This window comes from Puma concolor, chromosome B1 (genome assembly GCF_028749965.1).
Source record: "Puma concolor isolate L17-30 chromosome B1, mPumCon1.1.hap2, whole genome shotgun sequence".
Classification (NCBI taxonomy): Eukaryota; Metazoa; Chordata; class Mammalia; order Carnivora; family Felidae; genus Puma; species Puma concolor.
Window position 1 is genome coordinate 80,821,140 of NC_141670.1, and position 7,737 is coordinate 80,828,876.

The 7,737-nt window shown below is 37.9% G+C and overlaps 1 long non-coding RNA gene across 1 annotated transcript; it reads left to right on the forward strand.

Annotated features, from left to right (window-relative positions):
• Positions 1 to 1,781: 1,781 nt before the first annotated feature.
• On the forward strand, positions 1,782 to 4,370 carry LOC147581720 (uncharacterized). Its single transcript, XR_015249736.1, has 2 exons — positions 1,782 to 2,769; positions 3,015 to 4,370. It is a non-coding gene; the product is annotated as an uncharacterized LOC147581720 (long non-coding RNA).
• The last annotated feature ends 3,367 nt before the right edge of the window (positions 4,371 to 7,737 follow it).

The following is a 7,737-nucleotide window of genomic DNA, read 5'->3' on the forward strand; positions in this document are numbered from 1 at the left end:
TTCCACTTTACATTGTATTTTATAAATGTCAAGGGTTTAAATTTCTATGAAGCAACTTCCTCAAATTTAGTCTCATGAATTGGAATTCCTGTGGGCATCTTATTTTCTTATACAGTATCACATTTTCAAGATCATATAGCATTGTAATGTGTACTCATTCTCCAGGGATGAGCTCTCTGGAGAAATCAGAGAGGTTTTGTTTTGTTTTGTTTTTTGTTTTTATATTAAAAAATCCCTAGTTGGCTCATGGTAATACCCCAGATCATTGCCAGTACACTTCAGTTCAAACAGCCTGAAGAATAAACTGCCCCAAATGGTACTAAATCTATGTAAAAAATATTCGAGTTTCTTTGTCACCGATAGACTTCAAGATTAATTTCTTTGGTTCCCTCAAAACAGTATTTTTATTTAGATTGAAATCATTATAACCTTTTCTTTTATGCACTTAAAAACCTAAAATTTTGTTTGGCTCCATAATCCAAACTCTGTTTAGATCTGCTAATGGTGTAAGCCTCTGTGCTGACAGAACACCCCATGTGCTAACTTTTAGCTCGGGTCCCCCGATATAAAGTCTGCTGATAAAAGTTGCTCAGTGCTGTCACGCTTATCAGTGGACCTCAGTGAGGAGTGTGGCATTTCAGGGACACCAAGCCAGGGACCAAGCTGTTCAGACATACCATTCATCACCTCTCTTCACAGGGCCCAAACAGGCATTCCAGCTTTTAATCCAGTACATATATGGTCTTGGGAATGAAATAAAAGATGTCTGCTGTACCAAAGTGGGGCAAGCATTATATCTAGGGTTGTTGGATTGATCATATACTAATTGCTTTCACCGAGGTATGTTGCTCAAGAAAATTTAGGAGTGACAGTGGCCAAGAAAGTCCTGCATGGGTAAGGCCTTTACAGACCCTTAGATTTGGGGTTTTAGAAGAACCAACTGTTGAAGAGGATGGCAGCGCAGCAGACAAGAAAGAATTGGGAAATAGGCTCTGCAAGCGTCTGCCTTAATAGTCAAGATAAACATGTAAACCATAGCATTCTATAGGGAATGCCAGACTGCTGAACTGGAGGGGCTGCTTCCAACATAATCTGACTTGGACGACAGTGTTTCTAATCCTGCTGGGGATGAGGGAGGTTGCAGGGCTGTGACTCTGTCCCTGATTGGAACAAAATGGGTTGGTGATGTCATGTGTGGCAGTGGCCTTATTCCCACTAATGGTTGTTGTGACTTTCTGAAAAAGAGGGTCCCTTAAACAGCCAACATTAGGCATTGATTAAGCAAAATATGGTTTGTAATTAAATAGATTATGAGGCAGCCATTAAGCATCACGGTTTTAAATATCTAACAACGTGGTGAAATACTCATTAGTATCAAAGGAGGGGAGGCAACAAGATATAAAACTATTCAAAATTATTTCAGTATTTCCCTCTAGATATTAGTAAATTTAAATTCCTTTTTATGTTTTTTTTTCCACTGAATATTCTACACTGACCACATACTCTTATTATAATGAGGAAATGATATTTTTAATAAAGAAAAAAATGCTTAAGGCAAATATTTCAATTCTTAATCTACCAGTTCTAGATTCTGTTGAATAAGATTTAGAGTTCTTTTTTATAATTTATTTTTTGTTTTACAGAGGCAGAGCACACAAGTGTGGGGAGAAAGAGGGTAAGAGAGAGAGAGAGAGAAAGAAAAAAGAGAAAGAAAGAAAAGAAAGAAGGAAAGAAAGAAAAAGAAGGAAGGAAGGAAAGGAAGGAAGGGAAGGAAGGGAAGGAAGGGAAGGAAGGGAAGAATCTTAAGAATCAGTGTGGAACCTGATGCAAGGCTCAATCCCACAACCCTGGGATCATGACCTGAACTGAAATCAAAAGTCAGACGCTTAACCGACTGAGCCACACAGGTGTCCCAAGATTGATTGATTGATTGATTGATTGATTGATTTTTATAATTTATTGTCAAGTTACCTAACATACAGAGTGTACAGTGTGCTCTTGGCTTTGGGGTAGATTCCCTGATGCATTGCTTACATACAACACCCAGTGCTTATCCCAACAAATGCCCTCCTCAATGCCCATCACCCATTTTCCCCTCTCCCCCACCCTTCCATCCACCCTCAGTTTGTTCTCTGTAAGAGTCTCTTATGGTTTGCCTCCCTAGGTGCCCCAAGCTTTAGAGCCCTATAAACAATATTTAATCCTGAGATTTGGACTATATTGGACAGGTAAAATGTTGGTTGAATACATTTTTGATTCTCCTTTTATTATATCCAAGGACCATCTTAAGGGTGAGTATGAAAATAACATAGTACTTTTTAATTAGTGAAACTATATAGAAAGTTTTGTATTTTACAGTTTTTGGTGAGAAAATGGAGAAGTTAAGCTAGTGCAACAATATTGTAGAATAGCCACTTATTTGCATAAGGAGTCAAATTTGAGCTATACTTATAGAGGTTTTATGAATCACAGTTAAATTTTATTTGGAATAAGTGATTATAAAGATTTGGTTATTTCAATGCATATCACCTGTTAAATAGTAGGTTTTTAAAAAATGTTTATTTATTTTGAGAGAGAGAGAGAGAGCATGTGCCCACAAGCTGGGGAGGGGCAGAGAAAGAGGGAGAGAGAAATTCCCAGGCAGGCTCTATGCTGTCAGCGTAGAGCCTGACACAGGGCTTGATCCCAGGAACCATGCGGTCATGACCTGAGCTGAAATCAAGAGTTGGACGCTTAACTTACTGAGCCACCCTGGTGCCCCCTCAGTAGGTACTTTTTTTTTTTTTTTTTTTTTTTTTTTTCAACGTTTATTTATTTTTGGGACAGAGAGAGACAGAGCATGAACGGGGGAGGGGCAGAGAGAGAGGGAGACACAGAATCGGAAACAGGCTCCAGGCTCTGAGCCATCAGCCCAGAGCCCGACGCGGGGCTCGAACTCGCGGACCGCGAGATCGTGACCTGGCTGAAGTCGGAGGCTTAACCGACTGCGCCACCCAGGCGCCCCGACTCAGTAGGTACTTTTTAATGAATGGATAGATATCTGTCTTCAGTCAGTTTACTCTAGCACTACCACTGCCAGTGATTAAACTCCTGGTTTTCTTGTCCTTTGACTAAAAGTAACAAATGAACAAAAAGATGAATTTACCAGTAGGAGATTTTGAGCTGGATGTGCATGAATACGTGCATGAAGTCATTCTATGTTCTGTGATAGCTATGAAATACCCTTTAGTGTTATCTCCAGGACATACAAAAATTCAGGAGGTATTAAACTCTTTGAATTCAGCTATTATTATTATTTTTTTTTTTTATGGTACAGAAGAATAGGACAGGAGAAATTGGGGAGAATATGCCATAATTGTATAACAATAATCTCTTAATTTAGTAAAGGCAAGAAGGGGTAATGCTATAAAACACTGAACTAGAAATCATATTATTTGTCTTCTCTCTCTGCTTTGTAATTAACTTGTGTCTATGGGTCACTCTCTGGGCCTCAATTTTATCATGTGTAAATTTGAAGGATTTGCAGACTCAGGAGAGCTACAGAGTCTGGCAATGGCAATGGAAGGTAGGGTGAAGGGAGAAAATAGGCTTGCCTTTGAGCCATTCTCCCCTTTCTAATCAGATTGCGACCTTGTTTATATGCTTTTGCAAGCTGTTTAGTTTTTTTCATAACTTTCAAAGCAATACAAACACTGATGTAGACTTATAAGGAGGGACAGGCATGGAACCACATGTTAAAATGGGTAGGGCCAATCCCAGCTTTGTTTTAATACATATAATGATGTCTGAGAATTATTTTTAAAGGCTTGCTTACTCTACAGGAGTGCAATTAGTTGTTGCAATATGCTTTGTTCTGGAGGTGTGGTTTTACACTTGCATATTATTATGGTATGTGGTTACTTCAATGTTGGGATTAAGTCAGAGTCATCTTCCTATAATTGAATGGGATCTGGTGGTTGAAAAAATGGTCCCTGATGGGGAGCCAGAAAATCTGCATTCTCATCACTCACCTGCTAGAAGAAGAGGACAGTATGATAGGATTTTGTACATTTTGCTTTTCCCCATCAGCAAAATGGAGTTAACACATGTCAACTGTCAATCTCCACTGGGGTTATCCTGGGAATTAACTAAGAACGTCTCTCAGATATTCTCTGATGGTGATATCACTTATCTGTGTGTATTTAAAGGATGGATGGGGCGCCTGGGTGGCTCAGTTGGTTACGTGTCCGACTTCGGCTCAGGTCATGATCTCATGGTCCGTGAGTTTGAGCCCCGCGTCGGGCTCTGTGCTGACAGCTCAGAGCCTGGAGCCTGTTTCAGATTCTGTGTCTCCCTCTCTCTCTGACCCTCCCCCATTCGTGCTGTGTCTCTCTCTGTCTCAAAAATAAATAAACGTTTAAAAAAATTTTTAAAAATAATAAATGATGGATAACCATCTTGGTCATGGATGGATAATTTACTTGACATCCTAGTGAATTATCCCAGAAAACTTTAGGATCACTTTTCCCTACTCATAACTGGACTACTAATAAGTTTTAATTTTTTCCAAAGACTTATTCCCTTTGTGAGCTAGGGTAATGGAGAAAGAAAGTATGGCTATATTTACATAAAACACACTACCTGAGTGTTTTGAATATAGTAAAACATGATCATTTTCCTTCTAGCCTCAGGTGACTAGTTGTTCTGAGGTCTGAAATGCCTGTAAAGACCTACATCCATGATAGACTTACTGACCATATTCCCATGTGTCCTCAAACTCACGGGTCACCAGAAGTTTCCCTGTGACTACAGGATATTGCTATTTTTTTTCTGCTGAAATGCTTGTGTTCTCCTAGGTTTCAGAACTTCTAAAATATACCAATATTTCATGAAAGCTCAGCAGGTTTTTTTGAAGAGTTAAATCTACATTGTAGAGAAATGCATCTGCTCTCATCAAATAATCAAACGTTTTCCAATGACTAGAATATAGATTGTAAACAAGCCACATTCTTCAGTGGAATCAATTAGATCTGGACTTGCAGTTATAGATTGCCGGATGAAAATAAAAGCCCCAATAGTACACTTCTACACCCAAAGTCACCATTATCTATCCATTGAGTGAAGTGGACTCTGCTTCTTTATGTACTCAGGAATATTAATTCCCTTTCATATTGTGTGGATGTTAAAAACACAGATGTATCTTAAGTTATAAATTGGCTTATAAGGAAAATGTTCATTTCTTAATGAAGGACTGCCTACTGACAGTTGATGGAAATAGTTAAATCTTTTGCTGTAAGAGTAGAACTTTCCCTCTCTGAAAAGGATCAGATAATTTATTGGCTGTATTTAACTAAAGTTATTTTGAGTGTGTTCATTTTCTTTGAAATAGTGTCTTTCATGCTGCTTGTTTCTCTCTCATTTGAAATACTATGCATCATTCCAGGTCTTGCTCTAATCCTGCCCCTTATAGGAAAGCCTTCTACCCATGAATGGCCCACAGTGTTCTTTCCCCTCTGTGAACTCTGTCTGTTGGTATACAGTTAAGAATTGCCTTGATCTTTATTTTTAGGTAGTCATTTTATCTTCTATTTCTTTGGTGATTCCCACCTAGCTCAGTGCTCATGTATAGGGGCAAGTAACAAGTAAGTGTTCATTAAATGCCTGTTGATACCTATTTCTAGAATGAATGAATGAACATACCCTGAACTAGCACAAAATTAATATCGCTGATTTTGACCATGTTTTCCTAACTCTAATTGAGGTGTCATGGGAATATTCACAGGAAATCTAGAACACAGTTGCAATTTTATAAGCAAAAATCTCATCTTTTGTATTATTTTGAGATAGGGTGAACAAGAGGAAGATATTAGCTTAGAACATAGAAGGTTAACCTACAGAATCAGAGGTCTGCAGTCATATGCAGGGGTTAGGAGGGTACTTTGCCAACTTTAAACAGGAATTCAGGTCTTTGTGGTTGGTACATTTCTACTGTTGCATGATCTCTAATTTACTGTTAACTTTATCACCTACTACACAATTTTGGTAGCCTAGGTGGCTTCCCTAAAGAAAGAAAAGAATAGTAATTGATGATTTGGGCATTTCCACTTGATTGACAAGTATTTTTTCACTGTTGGTGAATAAATTGGCATTCTGATTTATCAATCTGTACATACTGAGTCTGCATTGAGTTGGTGTTAATTCTTGGGTTTCTAAACTTGCAATGCTGAGGACCACATTCTTGACTGTGGTGCTTTGGAGGTCCTTCTTATGGAATCTTCTAGATTTCTCCAACCGCATATCTTAACATTAAAAGCACTGAAAATAGGGGTGCCTGGGTGGCTCAGTGGGTTAAGCTTCTGACTTTGGCTCAGGTCATGACCTCAGGGTTTCTGAGTTCCAGCCCCATGTCAGGCTCTGTGCTGACAGCTCAGAGCCTGGAGTCTGCTTCACATTCTGTCTCCCTCTCTCTCTCTCTACCCCTCCCAGACTCATTCTCTCCTCTCTCTCACACACACAAAATAAATAAACATTAAGAAATGAAATTTGAAAAAAAAAAGCACTGAAAATAACTAAAAAGGGACAAAGCCTTTTTCTCAAAAACTGTTATTCGTATTTTAAGCATATAAAGCATAGCAAACCTCCTTTTAAGTGCAGAACACAGCATTTTCCTCTCAAAATTCCATGAACATTTTTGACAGGGAATATGGTTGACATTCTGAATACAGTTTTGATAAATGATACTTGGTGTCTTGTTTTTAGTTTTTAAAGAGACATGTAAAGAAGAAAAGCAAAGAGAAGAAAGTTCAGAAAAAGTAAAGAAGGACTAAAACATTGCACATATTTTCAAATGAAGTAAACCTCATAAATACTTAACCAAGTAATTTTAATTTTTAGAAATAGTTTAATTTGCCCATGTGGTGTTTTTAAAGAGACACTATACATTTATGTAAAGACAAGTGCCAGAGAAGGAAGGAGATAATTAAGGTGACCTATAATGGCTAAGATTTAGAATTTTTAATTTTAAGTATCTGCGTACCTGAGAGACTCAAATCAATTGGTTACTGCAATCCTGATTTATTTATTAAGTTTTACACTGCATTGTAGGAATGTTGTGGGACCTTTTGGCTCTCCAAAGAAGTTTGGTGGCTGTAGGAAGTACCACAGATAAAAAGACTTAAAGCTGTAGGAAACGGAAGCTGTCTAGAGTTGTGGCGGATTTTTTTTCTAGCATATAGCCATGACATGGATGTGATGATGCCTTTAAACTATAAACTAAACTGTAAAACTATAAGCTTTTTGTTTATCCAGAAGTGGCAAAGTCAGTTCATTTAGAGATCTGGAAGGGCAATTGCCTTTTTGAATTTGAAGGGTTTGAGGAGGGCTGAAATGGAAAATATTTTAAAATTTTCTCTTAGAATGCTGAGAGGTGATGGCATTGGTGGAAGAACTATACTAGGGTCTCATAGTTTTTTCAGCTTTTCTCACAGAAATTGTGGAGCTGAAACTTTGAAGGCTGTTCTCTACCAAGATCTATTTATTCTTCAAGGTTTTCTGTGGATATTTGCTCAGTCTTTTGGAGAAAGATTTTAGTTGAGAAAACAGCATGTAAAGACTTCTACTTTCTCCAGATTTTTTAGAATGTTACACAACATATTGGCAATAACTAATATTTTCAAATGCTTATCATATTCTTAGGGGAATTATATATAGTATCACATTTGATCTCCTCACTGGGTCTGTGTGAAGTGTACTATTGCT